The following is a 6,000-nucleotide window of genomic DNA, read 5'->3' on the forward strand; positions in this document are numbered from 1 at the left end:
CCCAACAGATGTTAAAAATTGGCGGCAGCTCACAAGGGAATTGTAAGTCAACTGTTTGAGAAGTTAATGGCGAGAGGAAAGAAGGTGTTGGAATGTCTGCTGGTTTAAGTGTGCATTGTTTGATAATGCCTACCTGAGGGAAGGAGGTGCAAAAGGTGGTGACCAGGATGTGGAGGGTCCACGAGAATTTTACAGCCCTTGGTCTTAGTTCTTGCAGTGTGCAAGTTCTCAACATTGGGTACAGGGGTACCGATTATCTTTTCGGCTGTCCTAACTGTCCGTTGCAGTCGGATTTTGTCCATCTTTGTAGCAGCACCGAACCAGACTGTAATGGATAAACACACGACTGATTTGATGACTGTGTATAGAACTGCCTACTCTAGGATGCCACAGTGTTGATATATTTATCCCAGCTCCCAGTTGAAGCTTCAAAGACACTACAATCTGTGCAGTTCAAGCAGTCCTGAAGTTCCATCTTTGCTTCGTTGGTAAATCTTTTCAGTGTTTTCACCACAGGCTTTGCACATTTAAGTTTGTGCCTGTATGTTGGTATCAAGTGTATTAAAGAATGATCAGACGAACCCAAAACTACATAGGGAACAGATCTGTATGAGTCTTTGAGCGTGGTATAGCAGTGGTCAACGATGTTGTTTTACCTGGTGGGCACTCGATGTGCTGCTTTTAAATTTAGGGCATTTGTGGTTGAATTTTGCTCTGTTAAAGTCCCCAAGAATAATGAGGGGTGAATCTGGGTGCTTTTTTTTCAAGTTCATTTACTTGATCAGCCAGCGTTTGCAGTGCGGCGTTCGTGTTAGCCTGGGGTGGAATGTAAACACCGGTGAGTATAAAGAAAGCCAACTTGCGTGGTAAATAGAATGACTTACAGTTTAAAAACAGTGTCTCCAAGTCTGGGCTGCAGGGTATGTTGAGCTTTGTGACATTTTCCGTTGATGTAGAAGCATATTCCACCACCTTTTGTTTTCCCCGAGAGCTCCATGTTGCGGTCCGCTCAGTGGAGTTGAAAGCTGGGCAGTTGGATTGCACCATCGTGGATGCATTCACTAAGCCAAGTCTCCGTAAAGTAGAGGGCAGCAGAGAGTGCAAAGTCTTTATTGGTCCTTGTGAGGAGATGAAGCTTGTCTATTTTGTTGGGTAGACAGCGTAGATTTGCAAAGTGAATCGACAGAGACTGAGTTTGAAATTGTCCCTGTCAAAGCTTAACCAACACTCCGGCTCACTTACCCCTATGTCACCATCTTCGCCTCCGCCATGTGCCACAAAGGGCTGCTGCCCCATCGGTAAATACAATATATGAGAATAAATAAACTTCATGGATTTGTGAAACCTGGCAAAAAAAAAGGTCCAGCGTCGACTCCCTAATGCTAAACAACACTTACCTCAAGTAAGTAGCGTAGGGTCGCCAATGACGAACGAAAATGACAAAAACAAAGACAGTACCGGAGAGTATCTCTGAGTCGACCATGCATCCCAGCGCCATCTTGGTATCAATCCCATTGTCCTTGTGTATAATGAAAAGAAAAAAAGTATTTTATTTTAGGACCAATTTGATAAATCACAATTATATACAATATACATAAGTAGGGGTCCATGCTCCAGGTTTCCATCAGTTTGGGAGTCCTTGGTTTGTAAATTATGAAAGATCCCTGATATAAAACATTAAAAAAAATTATATTGGTTATTGGTTATTGGAATTAGCTTGGAGAAGCAGCAAGTTATTGGTATCGGTGGAAAACACACACACACACACACACACACACACACCATAGTGATGCCCAAAGTGATTGGCGCACTGGGGGCAGTAACCACACATATATATCATTCATTCATTCATCTTCCGTACCGCTTATCCTCAACAGGGTCACGGACGGGCTGAGCCTATCCCAGCTGACTCCGGGCGAGAGGCGGGGTACACCCTGAACTGGTCGCCAGCCAATCGCAGGGCACATACAAACAAACAATCATTTGCACTCACGTTCACACTGACGGGCAATTTAGAGTCTTCAATTAACCAACCATGCATGTTTTTGGGATGTGGGAGGAAACCAGAGGACCCGTAGAAAACCCACCAGGCACGAAGAGAACATGCAAACTCCACACAGTCAAGGATGGATTTGAACCCGGGTCCTCAGAACTGTGTTTGTGTGTGTTTATATATATATTTGAGTCCAGCTCTGTTTGCCAGAAGAGCTCAGAGACAGAATTGTGGCAAGGCACAGATCTGCCCAAGGTTACAAAATTTCTGCTGCACTTAAAGTTCCTAAGAGCACAGTGGCCTCCAATTATGTATTACTCGTGCACTCACTGTAGTTGTCTCGCCATGCTGCACTATTTGCATATACTGGCCACTCATGCCAGAGAAGCATCTGCTCCATTTGCACACTGATTGAGGAGTATCTGTAACATTTGCACAACCAACATTGTCCCAGATTATCGCACTACTCGTCACTTTAAACCGCATACACTCCTTGAAGTCTCAGCGCCCTTCGCACAATGGTCATTGCACCGGACTATTGCAATATTAGTCATTCGAACTGCTCTAAGTGCTAGAGGACTGCATCTTTTTGCACAAGTGTTTTTTGTCAATGTCTTTATGTCTCCAAAGTGTTCTGTAAATTGACTGTCTGTTGTACTAGAGCGGCTCCAACTACCGGAGACAAATTCCTTGTGTGTTTTGGACATACTTGGCAAATAATTGATTGATGATTCTGATTCTGATTCTGATTCTGATTCTGATTCTGATTCTGATTCTGATAAAGGGTTGCTAGTTATCTGGTAATGCTGGTACATTTAGTTTTTTGTTTTTTTTGACAATTGTGCAATTATGAAAAGTAATCAGAATGTAATCAAATGAAATTAGTTATATTTCTTTGAGAAAGTAATTGTAATCGTTATGATACTATTACATTTTCACGAATGTAACTTGTAATTGTAACTAGTTAAATTTCAAAAGTAATTTTTCGTACACTGCAATTAAGTTAGAGATAATCTTGAATGAAAATTGCAACTAGTATTCAAAATTGAATTATGATTTTGTTTTTGTGTAAAATTCATGTTAGTTTTGTTCTTTCAACACAGTGATTCTGTCTGCAACGGATGTGTGATTTATTTGTGCATAAATAAAATATATAGTACCTGTTTTGAATTTGAAATAAGCCACACTATATTTTTTCCAATTAGGGAGGGTTCTGTGAATGTACATATGAAACTTGCGGGGTTCAGTACCTCCAACAAGGTTAAGAACCACACCTTTAGTGTTTCAAAACATTTAAGCTTCAAGGTGCTTTTATTTTAAAATTTTCAATATGCATAACACATCCAGAGGATTGAAATTACTGTGCTCAAGGGCCCTCGGTGCTGCGAAAGACAGTACAAATAATAACATCAATATAAAAAATTCAATACAACTATGGTATATACAGTATAAAAAGAATTGAATGTGCAAATATCAAAAATCGTGTGACGTGTGCCACATAGTCAAGGTCAGAAAACCAAGGCAAATAAGACATAAATTAGATGACAAAACCCCAATGCTGGTAAGGTGGCTTGTGCGGCTCTGAGTCTGTGTGTGTGTGTGTGTGTGTGTGTGTGTGTGTGCATGTACATGTTTGTGTGGCACCAGAGTTCAGGTGGGCAGAGGACCGAATAGGTAGAAGGGGCAGGATGCAGTGCAGGCTCCTGCGTACCACACAGTGATGCAGTTGGTCAAGATGCTCTCTATGGTCCCTCTGTAGAACGAGCACACGATGGGGCTTCAGGGCTCTGGCTCTTCTCAGCTAGCATAGGAAGTAGAGATGCTGGTGAGCTTTCTTGGCCAGTGATGAGGTGTTGCTGGTCCAGGAGAGGTCCTTGGTGATGTGCACTCCCAGGGGGCGAGGACTTGATGTGGTGCATGACTAGCGTGTCGAAGCACTTCATCACTACCGGGCGGTAGTCATTGAGGCAGCAGGGAGACGACTTCTTCGGGACCGGGATGATGGTGGTGGCTTTGAAGCACGTGGGGACAACACCCTGACTCAAGAGGTTTTAAAGATGTCCATGAAGACATCTGTGAGTTCAGCTGCACAGTCCCTCAGAACACGACCAGGTATGTTATCTGGGCCTGGGGCTTTTCGTGTGTTGATCCTGTCGAGAGATCCTTTCACGCTGTCCCAAGTCAGTGTCATCACTTGGTCACCAGGAGGGAGTGGAGTCGTGTGTTCAGGGGTGTTGTTGTGTGCTTCGAAGTGAGCAAAGAAATCATTTAGCTTATTTAGCAGGAAGGTGGAGCTGTCGCAGGTCTGTGGTGAGGGTTTATAGTCCGTAATGGTCGGAATACCACGCAACAGACTCCTGGTGTCACTGCTGTCACTGAAGTGGTGGGCGATCTTCCTGGAGTACTCCCTCTTGGCCTCCCTGATGCCATGGGAGAAATTGGCCCTGGCTGTCGTCAGGCCCTCCTCATCCCCAGATCTAAAAGCCGCGTTGTGGACCTTCAGTAGTCTGTAGACCTCCCGCGACAGCCATGGCTTCTGATTAGCATGGACAGTGATGGACTTAGTGGTGGTGACATCATCCATGCACTTGCTGATGTTGGCAGTAACAGTCTCTGTGTACTCCGGAAGGTCTGTGATGGAGTTGTAGGTGGGAGTCTGTTTGAACATGGTCCAGTCTGTGGTGGCGAAACAGTCTTGAGGCTCAAGGGAGCCTTCTGGCCACACTTCTACTTGTTTCCTAACTGGTTGGGAGACTTTAACCAGTGGTATGTAAGATGTCATTAGCATAACAGTGACATGGTCTGAGGCGCCGAGGTGGGGGAGGGAAGGTCCTTGTAGGCCCCTCTCAGGGGGGTAAAAAACATTGTCTCGGTAGCATGCTAGTCGGTCGAGCTGAATGGCGCTGTTTGGAACGCTGCTGTTAAGCCATGTTTCCACAAACACAAAATCCCCACAGTCTTACGGGTAGAGCGGAGCAGTCGAATGTAATCCAGCTTGTTGTCCCGATAGTGTACGTTGGCTAACACGAAGAAGGGAATAGCCGACTTATGAGGTTTAGCCGCTAGCTTAGCTCGGATACTTCCACGCTTGCCCCGTTTCTGCTTCCTCCTTCGCCGTTCATGGCGCCTTGACTCTGGGCACGACACAGGAGTGGGGGTCGCAGCTGTTGTAGGCACCCGGAGCAGACCACAGTTCTGTAGCTCCTCAGTGAGAGAAGAGTTTAACTCCGTAAAAGTAGTTCTGCTGATGTTGAGCAGAAGCTTACCACTGTATCTGCATCTTGGAACACACTCTGACGTATAAGACGAAAAATACGAAAACACTGTTTGTTTGTATGCAGACGCCGCCATCTCGAGAGAATTTTTTTTTTGCTATGTCTGTCATCAAGGTCAAAGGAAAGTTAAATATGTGTATGATTTTTTCCTGTCTACGTATGATGTACATGCATGTAGATATTCAGAAAGCATCACAGTGAGCAAAAAAATAAAATAATTTTTAAATAAATAAACTATACCTTTTCCCAATCAAATTCTGCTCCCGAAAGAAATCAATAAGAAGCCAACATTTTGGTTACTGCGACACGTTAGGACAACTCTAGGTTTAAATCAGCTTAAGTGTTTGCCTGACACATAAATTGACAATAATGATAAAACAGTTGGACGGTGACTTGGCTTCCATTTCCTCCCCGTCCCAGGAGAATACTTTAGTCTACCCTTGAGCACATTGTTAAAAACCAATTTGCATTTTCTCGTAAATTCCACAGAAAGATAAAATTTCAAGGTGTGCAACATCTAGTACCGAGATCCTTCAGCACTCACCTACAATCAGGCAACAAAGTGATAACTACAATGGAATTTTCTGATTGAGTTTTTGTGGTATTTCCCCAAATTATCTAATTCAGTTTGAATGCTTGTGAAAAAAGTAGTAATTCTGTAACTGTGACCTGGTAGACCAACTACTATTTGTACTCCAGCAGACGATAAACGAGTTAGGGGTCTATTAGAAT

Source organism: Phyllopteryx taeniolatus, chromosome 12, assembly GCF_024500385.1.
Source record: "Phyllopteryx taeniolatus isolate TA_2022b chromosome 12, UOR_Ptae_1.2, whole genome shotgun sequence".
Classification (NCBI taxonomy): Eukaryota; Metazoa; Chordata; class Actinopteri; order Syngnathiformes; family Syngnathidae; genus Phyllopteryx; species Phyllopteryx taeniolatus.